Source organism: Rattus norvegicus, chromosome 4, assembly GCF_021556685.1.
Source record: "Rattus norvegicus strain SHRSP/BbbUtx chromosome 4, alternate assembly SHRSP_T2T, whole genome shotgun sequence".
Lineage (NCBI taxonomy): Eukaryota > Metazoa > Chordata > Mammalia > Rodentia > Muridae > Rattus > Rattus norvegicus.
This window is the reverse complement of record NC_141537.1, coordinates 78,229,906-78,256,207: the sequence shown is the minus strand read 5'-3', so window position 1 is coordinate 78,256,207 and position 26,302 is coordinate 78,229,906. Positions and strand designations below refer to the sequence as shown.

At 40.9% G+C, this 26,302-nt stretch overlaps 1 long non-coding RNA gene, 2 other non-coding genes and 1 pseudogene across 4 annotated transcripts in view; 3 read left to right on the top strand and 1 right to left on the bottom strand.

The window, feature by feature from the left end:
- Positions 1-26,302, top strand: part of LOC108350703 (uncharacterized) — a 145,372-nt gene that overhangs the window by 70,535 nt on the left and 48,535 nt on the right. The window contains exon 2 of one of the 2 annotated variants that reach the window (XR_015686538.1): positions 23,662-23,772. The exons of the other annotated variant lie outside the window; for it this stretch is intronic. This is a non-coding gene — a long non-coding RNA (uncharacterized LOC108350703). The remainder of the gene's footprint in view (positions 1-23,661; positions 23,773-26,302) is intronic. 2 annotated transcript variants of the gene reach the window in all.
- Positions 4,642-4,713, top strand: Trnac-gca20 (transfer RNA cysteine (anticodon GCA) 20). The gene has a single exon. It is a non-coding gene; the product is annotated as a tRNA-Cys (tRNA).
- Trnac-gca19 (transfer RNA cysteine (anticodon GCA) 19) lies at positions 5,657-5,728 on the top strand. Its single transcript has one exon. It is a non-coding gene; the product is annotated as a tRNA-Cys (tRNA).
- Mrpl17-ps2 (mitochondrial ribosomal protein L17, pseudogene 2) lies at positions 17,458-18,010 on the bottom strand (annotated as a pseudogene).

Genomic DNA, 26,302 nt, shown 5'->3' with positions numbered 1-26,302 from the left:
CACTTGTTCTTTTAGTGTGTGATGGTTTGACTACTTTGCAAAGTCCTTGTTCTATAAGTATTCAGTGGAAGTATATTTACTAGATAAAGTTGGAATGAAAGTTCTCAAGGAGAAGAATTGTGTGATTTCCCTCAGCAGCTCATGCAAATCACAAAATTTGTGCTGGGGCATCCCTGAATCCTCCCCTTGTTCTCTGATTCCACAGACCACATCCTGCATCTGTGATCCTCTCTTACATCTTTGTTATTTGTGTGGCTTTGTGACGGTTTCCAGGAGAAAACATGACAGAAGTTCCTGTGAAACTGAAATTTCCTGGGGACTCAGTTAGGTCACATGATGCCTTGCTGAAACAGACAGATGTGCAGACGCTTCGCTGAAGAATGCGTGCCAATTAGAAGGAACAGCAATGTAACCCTAGACAGTGTGATGAGGATTTCACATTGGTTCACCTTGCACCGTGTTTCTGATCTTTCCTTGTGACTTCACACAGAGACTTGACAAAGAACTTCTCGTGATATTTCAGCTGCTTCTTGATGCTTCCACAGACACATGTCGATTTGGCAACGTCCCTCAGTTTTTTTTTTTGTGTGTGTGTTTTTGTTTTTGTTTTGTTTTTTTGTTTTTGGACCAAACTGCCAGTGCTGGTGTGTGGTTTGGATTTTCTGAGTGCACTGGACTGCTGACAATGAAGGTCAAAATTGTCCCCAAGAACCACTTCTTTTTTTTTTAATTTTTTTATCTTTATTAACTTGAGTATCTCTTATTTACATTTTGATTGTTATTCCCCTTCCTGGTTTCCGGGTCAACATCCCTTTACCTCTGCCCCTCTCCTTCTATATGGGTTTCCCCTCCCCATCCTCCCCCCATTACTGCTGTCCCCCCAACAATCACGTTCACGGGGGATTCAGTCTTGGCAGGACCAAGGGCTTCCCCTTCCACTGGTGCTCTTACTAGGATATTCATTGCTACCTATGAGGTTAGAGCCCAGGGTCAGTCCATGTATAGTCTTTGGGTAGTGGCTTAGTCCCTGGAAGCTCTGGTTGATTGGCATTGTTGTTCATATGCCGCTTCAGCTCTCCCAGTCCTTTCTCTGATTCCTTCAACAGGGGTCCCCGTTCTCAGTTCAGTGGTTTGCTGCTGGCGTTCGCCTATGTATTTGCTGTATTCTGGCTGTGTCTCTCGGGAGAGGTCTACATCTGGTTCCTGTCAGCCTGCACTTCTTTGCTTCATCCATCTTATCTAATTGGGTGGCTGTATATATATGGGCCACATGTGGGGCAGGCTCTGGATGGGTGTTACTTCTGCCTCTGTTCTATACTTTGCCTCCCTATTCCCTGCCAAGGGTATTCTTGTTCCCCTTTTAAAGAAGGAGTGAAGCATTCACATTTTCATCATCCTTCTTGAGTTTCATGTGTTCTGTGCATCTAGGGTAATTCAAGCATTTGGGCTAATATCCACTTATCAATGAGTGCATACCATGTGTGTTTTTCTGTGATTGGGTTACCTCACTCAGGATGATATTTTCCAGTTCCATCCTTTTGCCTACGAATTTCATAAAGTCATTGTTTTTGATAGCTGAGTAATATTCCATTGTGTAGATGTACCACATTTTCTGTATCCATTCCTCTGTTGAAGGGCATCTGGGTTCTTTCCAGCTTCTGGCTATTATAAATAAGGCTGCTATGAACATAGTGGAGCACGTGTCTTTGTTATATGTTGGGGCATCTTTTGGGTATATGCCCAAGAGAGGTATAGCTGTGTCCTCAGGTAGTTCAATGTCCACTTTTCTGAGGAAACTCCAGACTGATTTCCAGAATGGTTGTACCAGTCTGCAATCCCACCAACAATGGAGGAGTGTTCCTCTTTCTCCACATCCTTGCCAGCATCTGCTGTCACCTGAGTTTTTGATCTTAGCCATTCTCACTGGTGTGAGGTGAAATCTCAGGGTTGTTTTGATTTGCATTTCCCTTATGACTAAAGATGTTGAACATTTCTTTAGGTGTTTCTCAGCCATTCGGCATTCCTCAGCTGTGAATTCTTTGTTTAGCTCTGAACCCCATTTTTTAATAGGGTTATTTGTCTCCCTGCAGTCTAACTTCTTGAGTTCTTTGTATATTTTGGATATAAGGCCTCTATCTGTTGTAGGATTGGTAAAGATCTTTTCCCAATCTGTTGGTTGCCGTTTTGTCCTAACCACAGTGTCCTTTACCTTACAGAAGCTTTGCAGTTTTATGAGATCCCATTTGTCAATTCTTGATCTTAGAGCATAAGCCATTGGTGTTTTGTTCAGGAAATTTTCTCCAGTGACCATGTGTTCGAGATGTTTCCCCACTTTTTTTTCTATTAGTTTGAGTGTATCTGGTTTGATGTGGAGGTCCTTGATCCACTTGGACTTAAGCTTTGTACAGGGTGATAAGCATGGATCGATCTGCATTCTTCTACATGTTGACCTCCAGTTGAACCAGCACCATTTGTTGAAAATGCTGTCTTTTTTCCATGTGAAGGTTTTGGCTCCTTTGTCAAAAATCAAGTGCCCATAGGTGTGTGGGGTCATTTCTGGGTCTTCAATTCTATTCTACTGGTCTATCTGTCTGTCTCTGTACCAATACCATGCAGTTTTTATCACTATTGCTCTGTAATACTGCTTGAGTTCAGGGATAGTGATTCCCCCAGAAGTCCTTTTATTGTTGAGGATAGTTTTAGCTATCCTGGGTTTTTTATTATTCCAGATGAATTTGCAAATTGTTCTGTCTAACTCTCTGAAGAATTGGATTGGTATTTTGATGGGGATTGCATTGAATCTGTAGATCGCTTTTGGTAAAATGGCCATTTTTACTATATTAATCCTGCCAACCCATGAGCATGGGAGATCTTTCCATCTTCTGAGGTCTTCTTCAATTTCTTTCTTCAGAGGCTTGAAGTTCTTATCATACAGATCTTTCACTTGCTTGGTTGAAGTCACACCGAGGTATTTTATATTATTTGGGACTATTATGAAGGGTGTCGTTTCCCTAATTTCTTTCTCGACTTGTTTCTCTTTTGTGTAGAGGAAGGCTACTGATTTATTTGATTTAATTTTATACCCAGCCACTTGGCTGAAGTTGTTTATCAGCTTTAGTAGTTCTCTGGTGGAACTTTTGGGATCACTTAAATATACTATCATATCATCTACAAATAGTGATATTTTGACTTCTTCTTTTCCAATCTGTATCCCATTGATCTCCTTTTGTTGTCTGATTGCTCTGGCTAGAACTTCAGGAACTATATTGAATAAGTAGGGAGAAAGTGAGCAGCCTTGTGTAGTCCCTGATTTTAGTGGGATTGCTTCAAGTTTCTCTCCATTTAGGTTAATATTAGTGGCTGGTTTGCCATATATGGCTTTTACTATGTTTAGGTATGGGCCTTGAATTCCTATCAAAGAACCACTTCTAATCAGGTCTACAATCTCTATTTTCTATTAACTCTCATTTTCCCCCCACCTCTGGTAGGTGGGATGGAAAGCACAGTGAAGTGTGTAAGAATACTAATTAAAGTAGGTTGTGAAAAACCTAAGCCAACCTCCAGTAGGCTATGCTCTGACTGTTCCAAGTAAGTGGTCAGTGCTGATGCTGAGCTGATGGTTTGGAGTCAGCATGTGGTTAACTCTCTCTCAAATTTGGAAATTTTCATTCAGATTTAGGACCAGAAAATAGTAAAGCAGGAGACCAGAGGGTGAAAAATCACAGAGAAGATCCCAATACACAAATGTGCTGAAGGGTAGAGTTGAGTGGCAAGTGAAATAGTGGGTGGGACTTTGCAGGCAAAACCACAGACAGGAGGGAAGCAGAGGAGGACCCCAGCCCTGCACACTAATTCTCCAATTGAGGACTCACAGATGCTGACCGGCGAAGGCTGGAGTGCTGGACATGGAGGGATTCTGGGTGTCCTGTGGTATGAGGAAGGACACGGTGAATGCAAGCCTGGCAGAGTTCAGTCCGTAGGAGGTGGGTCAGGTCCTCTAGCTCACTGAGATTAACCACCACTTTGCACACTACATCCTTAGGTGAGGCAGTGCAGGTGAGCTGTGCTAATGAAAAATTTGGCAGTTTACAAGAGCAAGACACAGGAACTTTGTCTCAATGTGACCCTACTCCAAGACTCTGTCACCTGCTGATCATTTATTAACAACTATGTCCTGTGCTGTATTCCAGTGACCATGTTCCCCAGAAGTCTGTAAACTTATTTTTAGACTGCTTTCCCTTGGTTGTTAAGCAGGAGTGTTTTCTTTGTCACTCCTAGAGAATCTGACCAAGGAGTTCTCTGCAGCAGACAACATCCCATTCTGTCCACTCCTGCCTCCCACTCGACTCCAAAGGTCAGCCTTTGGGTTTCCATTTGGCTATTTTAGTTGGGTTGAAGGTTGAAGTAGCACCAGCCGAAGCCTCATGAATTTACTGCCTCTGCCTCACCTAGGTTCTAAGGCAGGAGAGTGCTAGTCATTCATAAACACATAGCAGTCAGATGTGCAGAGGCAGCTCAGGGCCGGGCCTCATAGTAGGAAGCAGATGATGGCAGAGCACTGGCATGTGCACATGTCAGATATTAACAGCCATGGAGTGGCCATGCAGGTTCTGAGTGCCTGTGAGACATTAATAAACAGGTGGGGGTATAGCTCAGGGGTAGAGCATTTGACTGCAGATCAAGAGGTCCCTGGTTCAAATCCAGGTGCCCCCTAACAAAAGTTCGTTTTTACTCATGGAGATATCACAGACACTCAGTCTTATTTGTTCCATTCATTCCAGTCATGGACCTCACCAGACCTGGGAGCTACCGTCCAACCTGTCATGTGGATAGATGGCTGTCTCCCATCTCTTCCTACATGCTGACTGTCCCTCCCATTCTTATTACCTGTCTCCCATGTTCCTCCATAGACCTAGGTTCTCTGGTTCTGTTGACTTGCGGCTATGTAGATAGGATGTTAAATAGAAGACAAGAGCTATAACGGAGAATTAGGGACTTTCTAGGCTCAGCAGTTACAGTGACAGCCAGTGTCCAGGGACCAATAAGGAAGCCTAACCATAAAAGTATGTGCCTCCAGGCTATCTGGCGAATCTGTAGTCAGAGCTAAGGTGGTCAGTCACAGAATCTGGCTGTCTGTGTAGGATGGGAGTTTCCCCTCTGAGCTTGTCTGCCCTTTCCAGAGACCACTGCTCCCTCACTTCACATCCTGAGACAAAAGACTGGCTGAGTTCCTGTCCCAGGCAGAAAGGGTTCCTGTAATTTCGAAACTGACAGTGCCATCTAGGTCCCTGTGAGAACTGAGTGACAGATCATCTGTCTTCAGATAAAGAAGAGCTGGGTGTCTGGGGGTCCAGGTGAAGGCAGTTGGCCAGCTCAGGAGCTAAACCAGGACAGCAGTTTGAAGTGGCTCAGGGTCTGCAAGCTTCTCCTCCCCATTTCCTTGGCTGATGATGGTATTCAAGAATGGGCCTGAGAAGGTGTATATACCTAGTTTATATGGGTATTTGGAAACTCTGAGCTAAGGAAGGCATCTCACTTGTCAGGTTGGGCAGCTTTTTTGATATAGGTCTGTGTGCATCTGTAATTTAACTTTATAGCCAGTCCTAATGTATCACCACAGAGATATAAATTATTAACTGTGTACACTGGTACCAGTGGGGGTATAGCTCAGGGGTAGAGCATTTGACTGCAGATCAAGAGGTCCCTGGTTCAAATCCAGGTGCCCCCTTTTCATGTGATTTTGGAAACTGTCCACATTCATGGTATAGAAGCACTTTCTCTCTTTTGCTCATGGCTGGAGATTCAACCCGTGGATGCTACAGCTGTGTTCTTACCCATCAGATCCTTCATGTGACAGGTGGCTCTGGGTGTTCATTGAATCTCAAATCTTTCATGTGAGCCAATCTTCAGAGATGGTAGAATGTATAGTGAGTTTTTAAACCTATAAAAGCTAGGTTTTACTAGAGAAACCATCAGTGTTTCTCAGCATATGGGATTCAACACATGGATTCATTGGGCATCAGCATAGGACCATCAAGAAAATGGAGTAGGGGATACTGGAAACACACTAGAGTGGGAGATGTTCAGTTGGTTCATCAGAGCTGGGAATGTGGGAAACCTGGCTCTCAGAGGGGAGGGGAGCATAAGATTATGTGGATCTCATAGATCACAGGGTTCCTAAGCTGCTCATGGGCCTGGTGTATATCCATTGCTGGTTCATGGCTGACATCTGTCCTAGTGGCTCAGCATCTGTGCTGTGGCAGCCATGTGTCCCTATTTTTTAAAATATAAATATAATATGGATTATTGAAAATAATTATTTTTATTTTTATTGGATATTTTATATATTTACATTTCAAATGTTATCCAATTTCCTTTTTCCCCACTTTTCCATAACTCCTCTGCCTTCTTCTATGAGGATGCTCCCCCTTCCACAGACCCACTCCCACCTCAATACCCAGGCATTCTTCTACACTGGGGAAATGATTCTTCACCGAGCCTTCACAGGACAAGGGCTTCTCCTTCTGTTGATACTGACAATGCTATCTTCTGCTACATATGTGGCTGGAGACATGGGTCCCTCCATGTGTACTCTTTGGTTGATGGTTTAGTCCCTGGGAGCTCTGGTGGGGTGTGGTTGTTGATATTGTTGTTCTTCGTATAGGGTTGTAATCCCCTTCAACTCCTTCGGTCCTTTCTCTAACTCCTCCATTGGGGACCCTGTGCTCAGTCTGATTGTTAGTTACACTCATTCTCATCTGTATTCATCAGGCTTTGGCAGAGCCTCTCAGGAGACACCCATATATGGCTCTTGTCAGCAAGCACTTCTTGGCATCAGCAATAGTGACTGGGTTTGGTGGCTGCATATGGATGGATTCCCAGGTGGGGCAGTCTCTGGATGGCCTTTTCTTCAGTCTCTGCTCTACTCTAATTCCTCCCATGAGTATTTCCTTCCCCCTTCTACAAAGGACTGAACAATCCCCATTTTGGTCTTCCTTCTTGAGTTTCATATGGTCTGTGGGGTGTATCTTGGGTATTCCAAGCTTTTGGGCTAATATCTACTTATCAGTGAGCACATACTATGTGTGGTTTGGTTTGTGTGTGTGTGTGTGTGTGTGTGTGTGTGTGTGAGAGAGAGAGAGAGAGAGAGAGAGAGAGAGAGAGAGAGAGAGAGAGAGAGAGAGAGAGAGATTGGGTTACCTCACTCAGGATGATATTTTCTAGTTCCATCCATTTGCCTATGAATTTCATGAAGTCATTGTTTCTGATAGCTGAGTTGTACTCCATTGGGTAGAAGTACCACAATTTCTGTATCCATTCCTCTGTTGAAGGGCATCTGGGTTGTTTTCAGCTTCTGGCTATTATAAATAAGGCTGCTAAACATAGTGGAGCATGTGTCCTTGTTATATGTTGGAGCATCTTTTGGGTATATGCATAGGAGTGGTATAGCTGGGTCCTCAGGTAATACTATGTCTAATTTTCTGAGGAACATCCAGATTGATTTCCAGAGTGTTTGTACCAGTTTGCCATCCCAGCAAGAATGGAGGAGTGTTCTACATTCTCCACATCCTGGCCCGCATCTCCTGTCACGTGAGTTTTTTTTTTTTTTGATTTGGTAGTTTTTTTTTTTTTTTATTAACTTGAGTATTTCTTATTTACATTCCCAGTGTTATTCCCTTTCCCGGTTTCCGGGCAAACATCCCCCTAATCCCTCACCCTCCCCTTCTTTATGGGTGTTCCCCTCCCCATCCTCCCCCCATTGCCGCCCTCCCCCCAACAATCTAGTTCACTGGGGGTTCAGTCTTACCAGGACCAAGGGCTTCCCCTTCCACTGGTGCTCTTACTAGGATATTCATTGCTTCCTATGAGGTCAGAGTCCAGGGTCAGTCCATGTATAGTCTTTAGGTAGTGGCTTAGTCCCTGGAATCTCTGGTTGCTTGGCATTGTTGTACATATGGGGTCTCGAGCCCCTTCAAGCTCTTCCAGTTCTTTCTCTGATTCCTTCAACGGGGGTCCTATTCTCAGTTCAGTGGTTTGCTGCTGGCATTCGCCTCTGTATTTGCTGTATTCTGGCTGTGGCTCTCAGGAGAGATCTACATCCGGCTCCTGTCGGCATGCACTTCTTTGCTTCATCCATCTTGTCTAATTGGATGGCTGTATATGTATGGGCCACATGTGGGGCAGGCTCTGAATGGGTGTTCCTTCTGTGTCTGTTTTAATCTTTGCCTCTCTCTTCCCTGCCAAGGGTATTCTTGTTCCCCTTTTAAAAAAGGAGTGAAGCATTCACATTTTGGTCATCCCTCTTGAGTTTCATTTGTTCTAGGCATCTAGGGTAATTCAAGCATTTGGGCTAATAGTTACTTATCAATGAGTGCATACCATGTGTGTTTTTCTGTGATTGGGTTAGCTCACTCAGGATGATATTTTCCAGTTCCAACCATTTGCCTACGAATTTCATAAAGTCATTGTTTTTGATAGCTGAGTAATATTGCATTGTGTAGATGTACCACATTTTCTGTATCCATTCCTCTGTTGAAGGGCATCTGGGTTCTTTCCAGCTTCTGGCTATTATAAATAAGCCTGCTATGAACATAGTGGAGCACGTGTCTTTTTTATATGTTGGGGCATCTTTTGGGTATATGCCTAAGAGAGGTATAGCTGGATCCTCAGGCAGTTCAATGTCCAATTTTCTGAGGAAACTCCAGACTGATTTCCAGAATGGTTGTACCAGTCTGCAATCCCACCAACAATGGAGGAGTGTTCCTCTTTCTCCACATCCTTGCCAGCATCTACTGTCACCTGAGTTTTTGATCTTAGCCATTCTCACTGATGTGAGGTGGAATCTCAGGGTTGTTTTGATTTGCATTTCCCTTATGACTAAAGATGTTGAACATTTCTTTAGGTGTTTCTCAGCCATTCGGCATTCCTCAGCTGTGAATTCTTTGTTTAGCTCTGAACCCCATTTTTTAATAGGGTTATTTGTCTCCCTGCAGTCTAACTTCTTGAGTTCTTTGTATATTTTGGATATAAGGCCTCTATCTGTTGTAGGATTGGTAAAGATCTTTTCCCAATCTGTTGGTTGCCGTTTTGTCCTAACCACAGTGTCCTTTGCCTTACAGAAGCTTTGCAGTTTTATGAGATCCCATTTGTCAATTCTTGATCTTAGAGCATAAGCCATTGGTGTTTTGTTCAGGAAATTTTTTCCAGTGCTCATGTGTTCGAGATGCTGCCCTAGTTTTTCTTCTATTAGTTTGAGTGTATCTGGTTTGATGTGGAGGTCCTTGATCCACTTGGACTTAAGCTTTGTACAGGGTGATAAGCATGGATCGATCTGCATTCTTCTACATGTTGACCTCCAGTTGAACCAGCACCATTTGTTGAAAATGCTGTCTTTTTTCCATGTGAAGGTTTTGGCTCCTTTGTCAAAAATCAAGTGCCCATAGGTGTGTGGGGTCATTTCTGGGTCTTCAATTCTGTTCCATTGGTCTATCTGTCTGTCTCTGTACCAATACCATGCAGTTTGTATCACTATTGCTCTGTAATACTGCTTGAGTTCAGGGATAGTGATTCCCCCTGAAGTCCTTTTATTGTTGAGGATAGTTTTAGCTATCCTGGGTTTTTTATTATTCCAGATGAATTTGCAAATTGTTCTAACTCTCTGAAGAATTGGATTGGTATTTTGATGGGGATTGCATTGAATCTGTAGATTGCTTTTGGTAAAATGGCCATTTTTACTATATTAATCCTGCCAATCCATGAGCATGGGAGATCTTTCCATCTTCTGAGGTCTTCTTCAATTTCTTTCTTCAGAGTCTTGAAGTTCTTATTGTACAGATCTTTTACTTGCTTGGTTAAAGTCACACCGAGGTACTTTATATTATTTGGGTCTAATATGAAGGGTGTCATTTTCCTAATTTCTTTCTCGGCTTATTTCTCTTTTGTGTAGAGGAAGGCTACTGATTTATTTGATTTAATTTTATACCCAGCCACTTGGCTTAAGTTGTTTATCAGCTTTAGTAGTTATCTGGTGGAACTTTTGGGATCACTTAAATATACTATCATATCATCTGCAAATAGTGATATTTTGACTTCTTCTTTTCCGATCTGTATCCCCTTGATCTCCTTTTGTTGTCTGATTGCTCTGGCTAGAACTTCAAGAACTATATTGAATAAGTAGCGAGAGAGTCGGCAGCCTTGTCTAGTCCCTGATTTTAGTGGGATTGCTTCAAGTTTCTCTCCATTTATTAATGTTAGCAACTGGTTTGTCGTATATGGCTTTTACTATGTTTAGGTATGGGCCTTGAATTCCTATTCTTTCCAGGACTTTTATCATGAAGGGGTGTTGAATTTTGTCAAATGCTTTCTCAGCATCTAATGAAATGATCATGTGGTTCTGTTCTTTCAGTTTGTTTATATAATGGATCACGTTGATGGTTTTCCGTATATTAAACCATCCCTGCATGCCTGGGATGAAGCCTACTTGATCATGGTGGATGATTGTTTTGATGTGCTCTTGGATTCGGTTTGCCAGAATTTTATTGAGTATTTTTGCGTCAATATTCATAAGGGAAATTAGTCTGAAGTTCTCTCTCTTTGTTGTGTCTTTGTGTGGTTTAGGTATAAGAGTAATTGTGGCTTCATAGAAGGAATTTGGTAGTGCTCCATCTGTTTCAATTTTGTGGAATAGTTTGAATAATATTGGTATGAGGTCTTCTATGAAGGTCTGATAGAATTCTGCACTAAACCTGTCTGGACCTGGGCTCTTTTTGGTTGGGAGACCTTTAATGACTGCTTCTATTTCCTTAGGAGTTATGGAGTTGTTTAACTGGTTTATCTGTTCCTGATTTAACTTCGGTACCTGGTATCTGTCTAGGAAATTGTCCATTTCCTGAAGATTTTCAAGTTTTGTTGAATATAGGTTTTTATAGTAAGATCTGATGATTTTTTGAATTTCCTCTGAATCTGTTATGTCTCCCTTTTCATTTCTGATTTTGTTAATTTGGACACACTCTCTGTGTCCTCTCATTAGTCTGGCTAAGGGTTTATCTATCTTGTTGATTTTCTCAAAGAACCAACTTTTGGTTCTGTTGATTCTTTCTATGGTCCTTTTTGTTTCTACTTGGTTGATTTCAGCTCTGAGTTTGATTATTTCCTGCCTTCTACTCCTCCTGGGTGTATTTGCATCTTTTTGTTCTAGATCTTTTAGGTGTGCTGTCAAGCTGCTGACATACGCTCTTTCCTGTTTCTTTCTGCAGGCACTCAGCACTATGAGTTTTCCTCTTAGCACAGCTTTCATTGTATCCCATAAGTTTGGGTATGTTGTACCTTCATTTTCATTAAATTCTAAAAAGTCTTTAATTTCTTTCTTTATTTCTTCCTTGACCAGGTTATCATTGAGTAGAGCATTGTTTTCCACGTATGTGGGCATTCTTCCCTTATTGTTATTGAAGACCAGCTTTAGGCCGTAGTGGTCCGATAGCACGCATGGGATTATTTCTATCTTTCTGTACCTGTTGAGGCCTGTTTTTTGACCAATTATGTGGTCAATTTTGGAGAAAGTACCATGAGGAGCTGAGAAGAAGGTATATCCTTTTGCTTTAGGATAGAATGTTCTATAAATATCTGTTAAGTCCATTTGGCTCATGACTTCTCTTAGTCTGTCTACGTCTCTGTTTAATTTCTGTTTCCATGATCTGTCCATTGATGAGAGTGGGGTGTTGAAATCTCCCACTATTATTGTGTGAGGTGCAATGTGTGTTTTGAGCTTTAGTAAGGTTTCTTTTACGTATGTAGGTGCCCTTGTATTTGGGGCATAGATATTTAGGATTGAGAGTTCATCTTGGTGGATTTTTCCTTTGATGAATATGAACTATCCTTCCTTATCTTTTTTGATGACTTTTAGTTGAAAATTGATTTTATCTGATATTAGAATGGCTACTCCAGCTTGCTTCTTCCGACCATTTGCTTGGAAAGTTGTTTTCCAGCCTTTCACTCTGAGGCAGTGTCTGTCTTTGTCTCTGAGGTGTGTTTCATGTAGGCAGCAGAATGCAGGGTCCTCATTGCGTATCCAATTTGTTAATCTATGTCTTTTTATTGGGGAGTTGAGGCCATTGATGTTGAGAGATATTAAGGAATAGTGATTATTGCTTCCCGTTATATTCATATTTGGATGTGAGGTTATATTTGTGTGCTTTCATTCTCTTTGTTTTGTTGCCAAGACGATTAGTTTCTTGCTTCTTCTAGGGTATAGCTTGCCTCCTTATGTTGGGCTTTACCCTTTATTATCCTTTGTAGTGCTGGATTTGTAGAAAGATATTGTGTAAATTTGGTTTTGTCATGGAATATCTTGGTTTCTCCATCTATGTTAATTGAGAGTTTTGCAGGATACAGTAACCTGGGCTGGCATTTGTGTTCTCTTAGGATCTGTATGACATCTGTCCAGGATCTTCTGGCTTTCATAGTCTCTGGCGAAAAGTCTGGTGTGATTCTGATAGGTCTGCCTTTATATGTTACTTGACCTTTTTCCCTTACTGCTTTTAATATTCTTTCTTTATTTTGTGCGTTTGGTGTTTTGACTATTATGTGATGGGAGAAATTTCTTTTCTGGTCCAATCTATTTGGCTTCTTGTATGTCTATGGGTATCTCTTTCTTTAGGTTAGGGAAGTTTTCTTCTATGATTTTGTTGAAGATATTTACTAGTCCTTTGAGCTGGGAGTCTTCACTCTCTTCTATACCTATTATCCTTAGGTTTGATCTTCTCATTGAGTCCTGGATTTCCTGTATGTTTTGGACCAGTAGCTTTTTCCGCTTTACATTATCTTTGACAGTTGAGTCAATGATTTCTATGGAATCTTCTGCTCCTGAGATTCTCTCTTCCATCTCTTGTATTCTGTTGGTGAAGCTCGTATCAACAGCTCCTTGTCTCTTCTTTTGGTTTTCTATATTCAGGGTTGTTTCCATGTGTTCTTTCTTGATTGCTTCTATTTCCATTTTTAATTCCTTCAACTGTTTGATTTCCTGGAATTCTTTCAGGGATTTTTGTGACTCCTCTCTATGGGTTTCTACTTGTTTATTTATGTTTTCCTGGAATTCTTTCAGGGATTTTTGCGATTCCTCTCTGTAGGCTTCTACTTGTTTATTAATGTTTTCCTGTGTTTCTCTAAGGGAGTTCCTGCATCATGATCAAATATGATTTTGAAACTAGATCTTGCTTTTCTGGTGTGTTTGGATATTCCGTGTTTGCTTTGGTGGGAGAATTGGGCTCCGATGATGCCATGCAGTCTTGGTTTCTGTTGCTTGGATTCCTGCGTTTGCCTCTCGCCATCAGATTATCTCTAGTGTTACTTTGTTCTGCTATTTCTGACAGTGGCTAGACTGTCCTATAAGCCTGTGTGTCAGGGGTGCTGTAGACCTGTTTTTCTGTTTTCTTACAGCCAGTTATGGGAACAGAGTGTTCTGCTTTCGGGAGTGTAGTTTTCCCTATCTATAGTTTTTCAGCTGTTCCTGTGGGCCTGTGTCTTGAGTTCACCAGGCAAGTCGCTTGGAGCAGAAAAGTTGGTCTTACCTGTGGTCCCGAGGCTCAAGTTTGCTCGTGGGGTGTTGCTTATGAGCTCTCCGTCGGGGCTGCAACCAGGAAGATATGTCACCCTTCCCTGGAGCTTCCGTGCACTAGGGTTCCAGATGGCGTTTGGTGTTTTCCTCTGGAATCAGTAATGTGTGCAGAGTGCAGTCTCTTCTGGTTTCCCAGGCATGTCTGCCTCTCTGATGGTTTAGCTCTCCCTCCCATGGGATTTGGGTGCAGAGAACTGTTTATCCGGTCGGTCCCTTCAGGTTCCGGCGGTCACTCATTTGATCTTAGCCATTCTAACTGGTGTAAGGTGGAATTTCAGGGTTGTTTTGATTTATATTTTCCTGATGACTAAGGATATTGAACATTTCTTTAGCTTCTTCTAACCATTCAATAATCCTCAGTTGATAACTCATTGTTTCGCTCTGTATCATTTTTTAATAGGGTTATATGGATCTGTGGAGCCTAACTTCTTGAGTTCTTTGTATATATTGGATATTCGCTCTCTATCAGATGTACGATTGGTAAAGATCTTTTCCCAATCTGGTGGTTGCCATTTTGTCCTAACAACAGTGTCCTTTGCCTTACAATTTTGCCTTTGCAATTTTATGAGGTTCCATTTATCAATTCTTGATCCTGTGTTCTGTTCAGGAAAATTTGCCCTATGATCATGTGTTCCAGGCTCTTCCCCACTTTCTCTTCTATGAGTTTCATCTTATCTGGTTTTATGTGGAGGTACTTGATCCACTTGGACTTGAGCTTTGTACAGGTAGATAAGAATTGATCGATTTGCATTCTTCTACATGATGACCACAAGTTGAACCAGCACTATTTGTTGAAAATGTCTTTTTTCCACTGGATGGTTTTAGCTCCTTTGTCAAAGATCAAGTGACCACAGGTGTGTGGGTTCATTCCTGGGTCTTCAATTTTATTCCCCTGTCTATCTGCCTGTTGTCTATCTGCCTGTCTCTGTACCAATACCATGCAGTTTTTATCATGATTGCTCTGTAATACAGCTTGAGGTCAGGATGGTGATTCCCCTAGAACTTTTTTTTGTTTTTTGTCTTTTGTTTTTATTGTTGAGAATAGTTTTCAATATCCTGGGTTTTTTTTATTCCAAATGAATTTGTAAATTGCTCTTTCTAACTCTATGAAGAATTGAGTTGGAATTTTGATGGGGATTGCATTGAATCTGTAGATTGCTTTTGGCAAAATGGCCATTTGTACTATATTAATCCTGACAACCTATGAGCATGGGAGATCTTTCCATCTTCTGAGATCCTTTTCAATTCCTTTCTTCAGAGATGTGAAGTTCTTGCCATACAGATCTTTCACTTGCTTGGTTTGAGTCACACTGAGGTAGTTTATATTGTTGTGACTATTGTGAATGGTGCCATTTCCTTAATTTCTTTCTCAGCCTGTTTATCCTTTAAGTAGAGGATGGCTTGAGTAGAGTTAATTTTATGTCCAGCCATCTTGCTGAAGTTGTGAATCATGTTTAGGAGTGACACCTGAATTTTGAAGTCATTTAATTATACTGTCATATCATCTGTAAATAGTGATATTTTCACTTCTTCCTTTCCAATATGTATACCTTTGACCTCTTTTCATTGTGTGATTGCTCTGGCTAGATTTTTTTTTATTTTTACTGATTCTTTATATAGTTCTTTTTTTTTCTACTTAGTTGATTTCAACTCTGAGTTTGATTGTTTCCTGCCTTCTATTCCTTTTGGATGTATTTGCTTCTTTTTGTTCTAGAGCTTTCAGATGTGCTGACAAGCGGTTAGTGTATGCTCTCGTTTCTTTTGGAGGCCGTCAGAGCTATGTGTTTTCCTCTTAGCGCTGCTTTTGTTGTGTCCCATAAGTTTGGGTGTGTGGTGCCTTCATTTCATTAAATTCTAAAAAGTCTTTATTTTTTTTCTTTATTTTTCCTTGACCAAGTTGAGTAGAGCATTGTTCAGCTTCCATGTGTATGTGGGCTTTCTATCCTTTCTCTAATTCTTCCAACAGGAGTCGAATTCTCAGTTCACTGGTTTGCTGCTAGCATTCACCTCTGTATCCCACATGCTCTGGCTGTCAACTTCCATGTATACGTGGGCTTTCTGTCATTTTTGTTGTTATTGAAGACTAGCCTTAGTCTGTGGTGGTCTGATAGGATGCATGGGATTATTTCAATCTTCTTGTATCTGTTAAGGCCTGTTTTGTGACTGAGTATATGGTCAATTTTGGATAAGGTACCATGAGGTGCTGAGAGGAGGGTATATTCTTTTGGTTTGGATGAGATGTTCTAGAGATATCTGTTAAATCCATTTGGTTCATAACTTCTGTTAGTCTTTCTGTGTCTATGTTTAGTTTCTGTTTCCATGATCTGTCCATTGATGAGATTGGGGTGTTGAAATCTCCCACTATTACTGTGTGAGGTGCAATGTGTGCTTTGAGCTTTCGTAAGGTTTCTTTTATGAATGTGAGTGCCCTTGCATTTGAAGCATTGATGCTCAGAAGTGAGAGTTTATCTTGGTAGTTCTTTTTTGATGAGTATGAATGTCCTTATCTTTTTTGATAACTTTTGGTTAAATGTTGATTTTATTCGATATTAGAATGGCTACTCCAGCTTGTTTTTTTGGACCATTTTCTTGGAAAAAAATTTCCAGCCTTTTACTCTGAGGTAGTGTCTGTCTTTGTCACTGAGATGCATTTTCTGTATGCAGCAAAATGCTAGGTCTTTTTTATGTATCGAGTCTGTTAGTCTATGTCTTTTTATTGGGGAATTGAGTCCACTGACATTAAAAGATACTAAGGGATAGTGATTGTTGTTTCTTCTTATTTTGGGGGTTAAAGGTGGAATATGTTTGTGTGGCTATCTTTTTTGGGTTTTTTGAAAGAAGATTGCTTCATTGCTTTTTCTAGGTTGTGGTTTTTCTCCTCATGCTGGAGTTTTCCATCTATTATCCTTTGTAGAACTAGATTGGTGTAAAGATATTGTGTAAATTTATTTTTGTCATGGAATATCTTGGTTTCTCCATCTATGTTAATTGAGAGTTTTGCTGGATACAGTAACCTGGGCTGACATTTGTGTTCTCTTAGGGTCTGTATGACATCTGCCCATGTTCTTATAGTTTTTATAGTCTCTGGTGAGAAGAAGTCTGGTGCAATTCTGATAGGTCTGCCTTTATATGTTACTTGACCTTTTTTTCTTACTGCTTTTAATATTCTTTCTTTGTTTAGTGAGTTTGGAGTTTTCACTATTATGTGACGTGAGTAATTTCTTTTCTGGCCAAATCTATTTGGGGTTCTGTATGCTTCTTGTATGTACATTGGCATCTCTTTCTTTAGGTTAGGGAAGTTTTCTTCTATAATTTTGTTGAAGCTATTTACTGACCCTTTAAGTTGGGAGTCTTCATTCTCTTTTATACCTATTATCATTAGGTTTAATCTTCTCATTGTGTCCTGGATTTCCTGTATGTTTTGGGCTAGGAGCTTTTTGTACTTTGCATTTTATTTGACCATTGTGTCAATGTTTTCTATGGTATCTTCTGCTCCTGAGATTCTCTCTTCTATCACTTGTTGGTGATGCTTGCTTCTATGACTTCTGATCTCTTTCCTAGGTTTTCTATCTCCAGGGTTGTCTCTCTTTGTGATTTCTTTATTGTTTCTATTTCTTTTTTTAGATCCTGGGTGGTTTTGTTCAATTCCTTTACTTATTTGGTTGGGTTTTCCTGTAATTCTTTTTTTTTTTTCATATCAAGGATTTTATCTACTGTGCATAGGGGATCAATTCTAGTCAGCAGGGAGGTCTGGGCCTCATTATGAGGGGGCTCCACAATGCTACTTCCAAGTCTAACACACTACAAGAGCTCCAAGACCCACCAATACAGGCACCACACCTATGCACTCTCCAGCTCCAGTTAAGTCTTTGGTGTTTAAACCGTATGGGAGCTGTGGAGGCTTGCTTCCTGGTTGTGGTGCAGGTCCTGCTGCAGTCCCAGGAGTAGCTGGTTTAGGATAGTAAGGTTGCTATCTCTGTGAGGCAGAGACAGGGGAGGGAGGCAGTTCCCCTTATAGTCTATCACTGCCATCTTGGCCCGATCTTGTTCCTTTCGATTCGGGATCTGTAGCATTCTTGTGTAGTTGCCATTCTGACCTTGGAACGGAGGCGCTAACACTTTAAACTGCTTTGGGATCAAGTCCTTCTCAGTGAGCCAGAAGTCAGCCATACGCATGGCTCATTGTTGGTGTCTCCCAGCTTTCCATAGTCAATGAGCTTCTCCGTGTAGCCCCTCATCTCGTCCATGCGTGCCTAAGTCGCCTCGATGCGTTCGTGGTGAACTAGGCCTGTGAGCAAGTTCCGTAGCAGGTGGATCCGGGACTCGGGACCGAGGCCCAGGCAGCGGTAGACGCGGCCATGGGAGATAGTGGCAGCTAGGGACAACCTCATGCTCCCACCTTGGCCTCACCTCTCTCCTGTAATTCTTTAATGGATTTTTGTGTTTCCTCTTTAAGGGTTTCTACTTGTTTACTTTCGTTCTCCTGTATTTCTTTTTTTTTTTTTTTTTTTTTTTTTGGTTCTTTTTTTCGGAGCTGGGGACCGAACCCAGGGCCTTGCGCTTCCTAGGCAAGCGCTCTACCACTGAGCTAAATCCCCAGCCCCTCTCCTGTATTTCTTTAACAGAGTTATTTATGTCCTTCTTAAACTCCTATATCATCATTATGAGGTGTGATTTTAAATCCAAATCTTGCTTTTCTAGTGTGCTAGGGTATCCCAGCTTGCTGTTGTGGGAGAACCGGGTTCTGATGATGCCAAGTATCCTTGGTTTCTGTTGCTTTGGTTCTTGTGCTTGCCTCTTGCCATCTGATTATCTCTGATGTTACTTGGTCCTTCTGTATCTGAGTAAAGCTTGTCCCTCTTGTGGGCCTTTGGGCCTGTGATCTTAGGAGTGAGAGCACTCCTTGGAGACTAGCTCTCTCCTGGAAAGTTTTGTGTCTGGAGGGTTGTGGACAGTCTTAGCTCTGGTGCAGATGGAGGCTGGAAGGATCCTGTCCTAGGCTGCTCCACAGTTCCTGTGCCCTGTGTGCTCCTGGAGGGTCCCTCTTTGGACAGTTATTGGAGTGAAAGTGGGTCTCACCTGTGGGCCTAGGAGTGAGAGCACTTCTGGGAGACCAGCTCTCTCCAGGCATGATGGATGACAGCCTTAGCTCTTGGTGCAGATGGAGACTGGAGCATGTGTTCCTATATTAAGTGATACCTGTTGGAATAAATTTCCCAACAAAGTTCCTGACTTTCTTGACAGCTGTTGCTACAACAGTTCTGTGTGAAGGGCCAAGCAGAGACTGAACATCCTGGGTCTGTGATTCATACCATGGACAGCTTCTCTGCCTGTCCCTCTGGGGTAGACACAGATTAAACGTGCAGACCCCACCCTCCTCCACTGTGCTATTGGACAACTGCATGTTTGTATTTCTAATAATACAACCGTAATTTCCTACAAGTAGTTCACTTTGCTCTTTTTGCTACAATTTAAGCAAACTGCTGTTGGCAGTTCTTCAGGTGTATTCTCTGATTTGAGGGTGAATGGGGCTGCTGTCCAAAGCTCATGTATCTGTCTGTCTGAAAAACCTTTAATTATTCCTGCAGCTCTATGGAGTATTTGAGGAGCATTTTTCTAAAGTGTATCTGAGTAGACACCATTGTTTGTTTCTAGATATTTACTTTCTGCTTAACTTTGAAAACACATGCAGGAGGCTAAATAAAGCTTATTTCTGTAATTAACTAGTACCTAACATGACTACAGGTTTGTTTATAGGTGGCTGACTACTAACTCCATTTCTCAATTATTCTGAACAGTTGAAACTAGTAACCTTCATAAGTATAGAACTTTACTTTTAAAATGAGTTGCACAACACCCTAAGCAAGAGTTAAATGTTCAGTTTATTATAAAAGACATAGCCTTACATTTCTGCCCATATAAAAAATCCACACCAACATAAACTACTTGAGACTACTGGTTGCTTTTCAGTTTAAAAGTAGGTACAATAATCTACTTTTCTTTTCCTTGTTTTCCTATATCCTCTCCTTTTTCCTTTTATCCCCCTTTCCTGTCCTTTCCTCTAATACTAGATAGGAGAGAAAGAAGGATAGTCAAGAATGAGAAAAGACAGAAAGAGATCCCTGATTTCAACCTCCTTTACCTTGTTTTCTCCCTGATCAAGACCGATAACAACTTGTAACAAACATCTATAACCCAAGGAGTGACCGGTAACCACTCACTCCACCTCTCAGTAATGGGGGGCATCATGTCTTTAAAATTGCTTCCTTTTGTCTGGAGGTGGAGACATCTTTTGGGGATCCTAAGAAAATTGGGATATTGGAGAAGTCCTGGGAGAGCTACCTGTATTTATTCTCTGTGTGAAAGAAAAGTATAGAGCTTAACTGAAGTCCTGGCTGAAACAGTCTCTAAGTCTGGACCATCTGAGCTAGCGGCTTTGAAATAGTCCTGGATCCAAGTTTTGAGGTAACAGCAGTTCAGGAAGTCTGAGGCTGGGTGCCCCGGGCTACGTGCATTGTCTTCATTGATGTCTGACCTTTTTGCTCTGAAAACACACAAACTTCTGAAGGTAATAAATAGTACAGGTACATTTCTGCAATAGTGTATGTATGCAATGTGCACAACTCAGCTAAAGATGATTTTGTTTTTTATTTGAGCAGGTGAAAGACATCTGTCAACTTTATAAGTCCATTTGGACCACATAACCAAACTCCATCCATACCATATGAAAGGTTGGCATGTAATAAGTCATGAAGATCAGATAGTCAAAAAGATTCATTGGGTCTGCAGAAATAGTCATGTCTCATCTCACAGGAGGTCCTCTCTGGAAAAATCTAATCATTATAAGTTTGGATGGTATCAATATATTTCTATATTTTGTCAAAACATAAACAAAACCACATTTTCAACACAAAACTATTGCAGGCTCCTATTCTGGTGTTAGCATATCCTTATAATATATGGTCTGATTTAATTCCAGTTTTTTCTATAATCCATTGTCTCTCGGCTACTATTGTTCCTTTTTCACTAACATTAAAAATATTTAGGGTTGGGGTTGGGGATTTAGCTCAGTGGTAGAGCGCTTGCCTAGCAAGCGCAAGGCCCTGGGTTCGGTCCCCAGCTCCGGAAAAAAAAAAAAGAATATTTAGGGTTAACAAAATACTATGCATTTTGTCCCTGGAGTCATGGTGTCTTTATTCTTCCTTTTTGTATTATAAGCATTTCCTTTAAGGTATGATATTTCTACACTTGCTTGTCCTGTACGATTGTGTGGTGTGCCTGCAATGTGCTTTCTATTGTAATATGCAGAGAGTTGCTTCACCTTACTGTTGACATATGGAGGCCGTGTCAGCCCTCTAACTGCCATTATTTCCAATAAATCCAGAATCAGCTTTTTCAGAGCTCAAAGCAGTTGCCCATTGGAACTCTGACTATGTATCAATGGTATAGTGTGCAAACTTTACTTTTCCAAATTCTGTAAAATGAAACACATCCCTTTGACACATTTCATTTCTTTTGTTGCCCCCTGGGGTTACTTCCAGTAGGTAATAGAGTTTGGTTATTCAGACAACACATAGGACATTTTCATATAATTTCCATGGCATGTTGTCAAGTGATAGAAAATTTTCTCATTAAACTTTTACTGCTAATGTTGGAGTCAGGAATTGCCTCACAAACTACACAAACACTGATGTCATTCAGACAGGGATTGTTTATTGAGCAAACGCCCCAGGACTGGTCAACCAGGCCATGGTCCACATTCAGGAACTGAACCACGAATCCAAGTTAAGATCCTACAGGGTTTTTAAGCCCAAAATCCACAGACATCTGTGCCAAGCTATTTCATCCATCAGGATTTAAGAATAGGGGATGTCCCTAGGAACATGTCTTTGTTGTACATTTATCTTGATCCCATTGGTTGGGGTGCTCAACTGTGGCAGGGGACTTGCCCTGTCTAATATTTATGCCCTAACTTTTCTATCAGGATGGGCCTTGTCTAACATTTATGTCTTAACCTGCCAACCAGGATGTCAGTTACTCATGTATCTTTCTGCCAAGTAGGATATCAGTTCCCAGGGAGGTTTTGGGAACTTAAACTTTACTCAAGCCCTACTCAAAATGGAAATATTCCAAACAGTTTCTTACATTGGGACAGATGTGTCTCTCTTGTGTTAGGGTCTATCCCAGGGGCAGCTTATACTGTAAACACTTATACACAGGTGCAGGGGGGAGGGGCTGTTGGGTAGTTGGTTTGGGTCCAAGCTTATTGTAGGTAACTATACAAAACAATTCTATTGACTTTTATCATATTTGGTTTCCAAGGGCACAGAACATAAAAATATATAATCAATCTGGTATTAGAAATTTTCCTAGTAACAGCAGAACATATGAGAAAGTTTCTTTATAATGGCAGCCAAGTAACTATTACCTAGACTTTATTAACATTTTACCTATGCCCTAACAATTAACATGGTGGGTTTTTTTTTCATGAAATTTTGAGGCTTCTAACACATTTCCTACTAATAATTGATTAATTTCCTCATTTCCTTGTGACCTGGAAAACCTGTATGAGACCAATATGAGTAATATATAATGCACAGATTCTATTTCTGATTGCCTGTTGCAGTTACATAAACAAAAAAGTTAATTCTGAATCATCAAGAACAAATTCAACAGTTTCTATATGTAGAACAATTCTTTCTGCATATTGAGAGTCAGTAATTGTATTAAGAGGCTCAAGAAAATCTGATATCATAAGGATTGCATACAACTCTGATTTTTGAACTGAAGTTAGGAGCTTGGATTATTTTGCTTATTTTGTCTGACTTAGAGCCTGCCCTTCCCAACATATTTGTATCAGTATAAAATGTGGGTGCTTTGGGATTTGGCATTTCCTTTACAATATGTTGGAGAGTTCAATTCGTTCTTTGCAGATGCCTGATTTTTGTTTTTTGTTTTTTGTTTTTTGGATATTTGTTAATTTCTCCCAAATAGTTGCTACAAGCCAGTTGATAATCTTCATTGATTAGCTGTGATGACGTAATCGCAGCATTAGTAAAAGGCACTATAATTCTGGTCAGGTCTGTTCCTGACAATTAACTTGTTCTATTTTTTATGATTAATCCAGAAACCTTTTCTATATGCCTTTATTTTTTTACTTTATGTGCTAAGAAAATTCATGCCATAATATTGTCATTCCTTTGCAAGAGTCCAGTAGTAGAATGAGTTGAAATACAAAATAATGAAAACACAATTAAGTTTAGGGTCAATTCGATCCAAATATGCATCTTGTAGTTTCTATTCTAAGAGAGTTCTCTCTCTCTCTCTCTCTCTCTCTCTCTCTCTCTCTCTCTCTCTCTCTCTCTCTCTCTTTCTCTCTCTCTCTCTCTCTCTCTGCTTCAGCTTTCAACCGTCTTGGACCGTTTAAGTCCCAATCTCCTTGTAACTTTTGAAACAAATTACTTATCATGAATAGTTAATCCAATTGTAGGCTGTCACCATTAATTTTTGAAAATCAATAAGTGTTTGAAACTGATCTATGGATCTGTACCTTTTGTGGTTAATTTTTTACTTATTTTATAGCCCAAATAGTTAATAGAATCTCTTCTCTATAGTTTTTCAGGAACAATTTATAACCCCCAACATGGCAGAATTCTTTGTGCCTCCTTAAACATTTTCTCTTAAGTATGTGTGTCAGAATCAGGCAATAAAATATCATTCATGTAATGATAATAAATTGAGGAAATTGCCTACAAATTATTTCTAGCAATAGTCACACAAAATCTTGACATAAAGTTGGACTATTTAATGTTCCTATGGAAGATCTTTTCAATGATGTCTCTTTAGTGGACCATTATTACTCTTAGTAGGCACTGAGAAAGCAAACCTTTCCCTATCATTCTCATGCAAGAGGATTATAAAAAAGCCTTAGGCAATAAAGAGGGGAAAGGAATTCTAGACTGTAAAGGACTCATTGTTTGAATTACTCTATTCACCAGTCTTAAATCTGTTAACATCCTCCATTTTCCTGTTTTCTTTTTAACAAACAGGGAAATTCATGGGCTGGTGGATTTCTTCTGTATACCAGCTCTTCAAGTGCCTGCCATCTTCTTCCCTTGGTTGTTGCCTTACACACAGGGTTCTCAGTTAACCGTTTTAAGGTAAGGCTGTTGGTATTTCAGCAGTGGCCCCTTTTCCAATTTGGAAACTCAATCCCTGTAATTATCTGTGATTGGACAATGGGCGCAGCCTGTGGTTGTGTTGATATATATCAATGCCTTCCCCAAGAACATCTACTGTCCCCCCTGCTAATTTCATCATGAGCTATATCTCTGAGGTTGCAGGAATATTGAGTATCCCATTGTTGTAAAAAATAACCCACTCCATAAATTTATGAGTATGTCTTCTACGTAAGGTTTCAACTTCCCTGTTTGCCTTTCTGGTCCCACACATTTAGCCCATCATATACTTTGTTTTATTTGAGATAATTTGACATTTCCTATAAACTGTATATAAACCTTATGAAGTGGCCATTGAACTCTGGGATTTGGAGAAATGACATCAAGCTCCTGTATCCACCAAACCTCTTATCTCTACAACATTCACTGAAATTTTAATTTTTATCTCTGATCATTAACCGCCATTTGTCAGAACACATGGTTCCCAATACTTCCAAATGCCCTGATGTATTTGCTGGAGCAATTTGCCTTACTGTAGTGAAAGAACAGCACCCAAGCAATCCTATCCACTGCATCTAATTTACATCTCTTTTACATATGCAGTAATTATAACTCCTTCCTTGAAATCCTCATCTGTAGGCGTACATTTTGCAAACCCTACTTTTAATAAGGGTTAAAAGGGGTCAAATGCTCCGACCCCTCTTGCTCACCATAGGGGAGAAAAGATGCTAAATCGGACAAGGGGATGTGGACCTGTTTAGAAGTAACTCTTTGGGGGCAATTCCAATCTCCATTTATCAAGATACCAGCAGTTCAGTTCAAATAGTGTCACCAAACACAAATCAGCAGTCAGTCACAGGACAATTCAGCAGAAACATCGAGGACTCCACTGAATGGGCACAAGTGAGCGGGAGTGACCAGGCCCAGCTGGCGTGCCATGAGAAGTTCTCTGCTGTGCCTCTCTCCATGAAGTAAAGATCAGTGAAAATGTAAGACTGATGAAGCTTTGCACAGCTCGCTGTGCAAGCGCCTGGTCACTGTTTGTTGAGTCCTGTTTATTCTCTCTCCAAACATCACCTGTCCTCCTATGGGTCTTGCCTTAGCAAAACACCAGCTGAGTCTGCGTGACATGGCATGACCAGAGACTTCTGCTTCATCTGTCTGTAATACCTGGATGGAGAATGGATCCTTAGAAAGTTAATCTAGTTCTTCCCAGGATCATTCCCTGCTGTCCCTAGGGGCAAAGGACTACAAACACTAATGGTTATTTTGTTTTTTTTTTTCTTTTTTTGTTCTTTATTTTGTTTAATTTCAAGTTTCAATTTACATATCACAAAGTCTACATTGTGAAGATTCTGAATCTGTTATGGTCATCATATTAGTTAAGTTTGCAGAACTATGACCAAAGGCCCAAATGAGTAACTTTGAAGGGAAGGGGGATTTATTTTTTTTTCCACAACAACTCTTTTTTAATGGAAATTTTATTTATTTACATTTCTTTTTTTAATTTATTTAATACTTAATAATAATTCTTTGGTTTCCGGGCAAACATCCCCTTCCCCCCTCCCCTTCCTTATGGGTGTTCCCCTCCCAACCCTCCCCCCATTGCCGCCCTCCCCCCACCAGTCTAGTTCACTGGGGGTTCAGTCTTTTTTTTTTTTTTTATTAACTTGAGTATTTCTTATATACATTTCGAGTGTTATTCCCTTTCCCGGTTTCCGGGCAAACATCCCCCTCCCACCTCCCCTTCCTTATGGGTGTTCCCCTCCCAACCCTCCCCCCATTGCCACCCTCCCCCCATAGACTAGTTCACTGGGGGTTCAGTCTTAGCAGGACCCAGGGCTTCCCCTTCCACTGGTGCTCTTACTAGGATATTCATTGCTACCTATGGGGTCAGAGTCCAGGGTCAGTCCATGTATAGTCTTTAGGTAGTGGCTTAGTCCCTGGAAGCTCTGGTTGCTTGGCATTGTTGTACTTTTGGGGTCTTGAGCCCCTTCAAGCTCTTCCAGTTCTTTCTCTGATTCCTTCAATAGGGGACCTATTCTCAGTTCAGTGGTTTGCTGCTGGCATTCGCCTCTGTATTTGCTGTATTCTGGCTGTGTCTCTCAGGAGCGATCTACATCTGGCTCCTGTCGGTCTGCACTTCTTTGCTTCATCCATCTTGTCTAATAGGGTGGCTGTATATGTATGGGCCAAATGTGGGGCAGGCTCTGAATGGGTATTCCTTCAGTCTCTGTTTTAATCTTTGCCTCTCCCTTCCCTGCCAAGGGTATTCTTTTTCCTCATTTAAAGAAGGAGTGAAGCATTCACATTTTGATCATCTGTCTTGAGTTTCGTTTGTTCTAGGCATCTAGGGTAATTCAAGCATTTGGGCTAATAGCCACTTATCAATGAGTGCATACCATGTATGTCTTTCTGTGATTGGGTTAGCTCACTCAGGATGATATTTTCCAGTTCCAACCATTTGCCTACGAATTTCATAAACTCGTTGTTTTTGATAGCTGAGTAATAT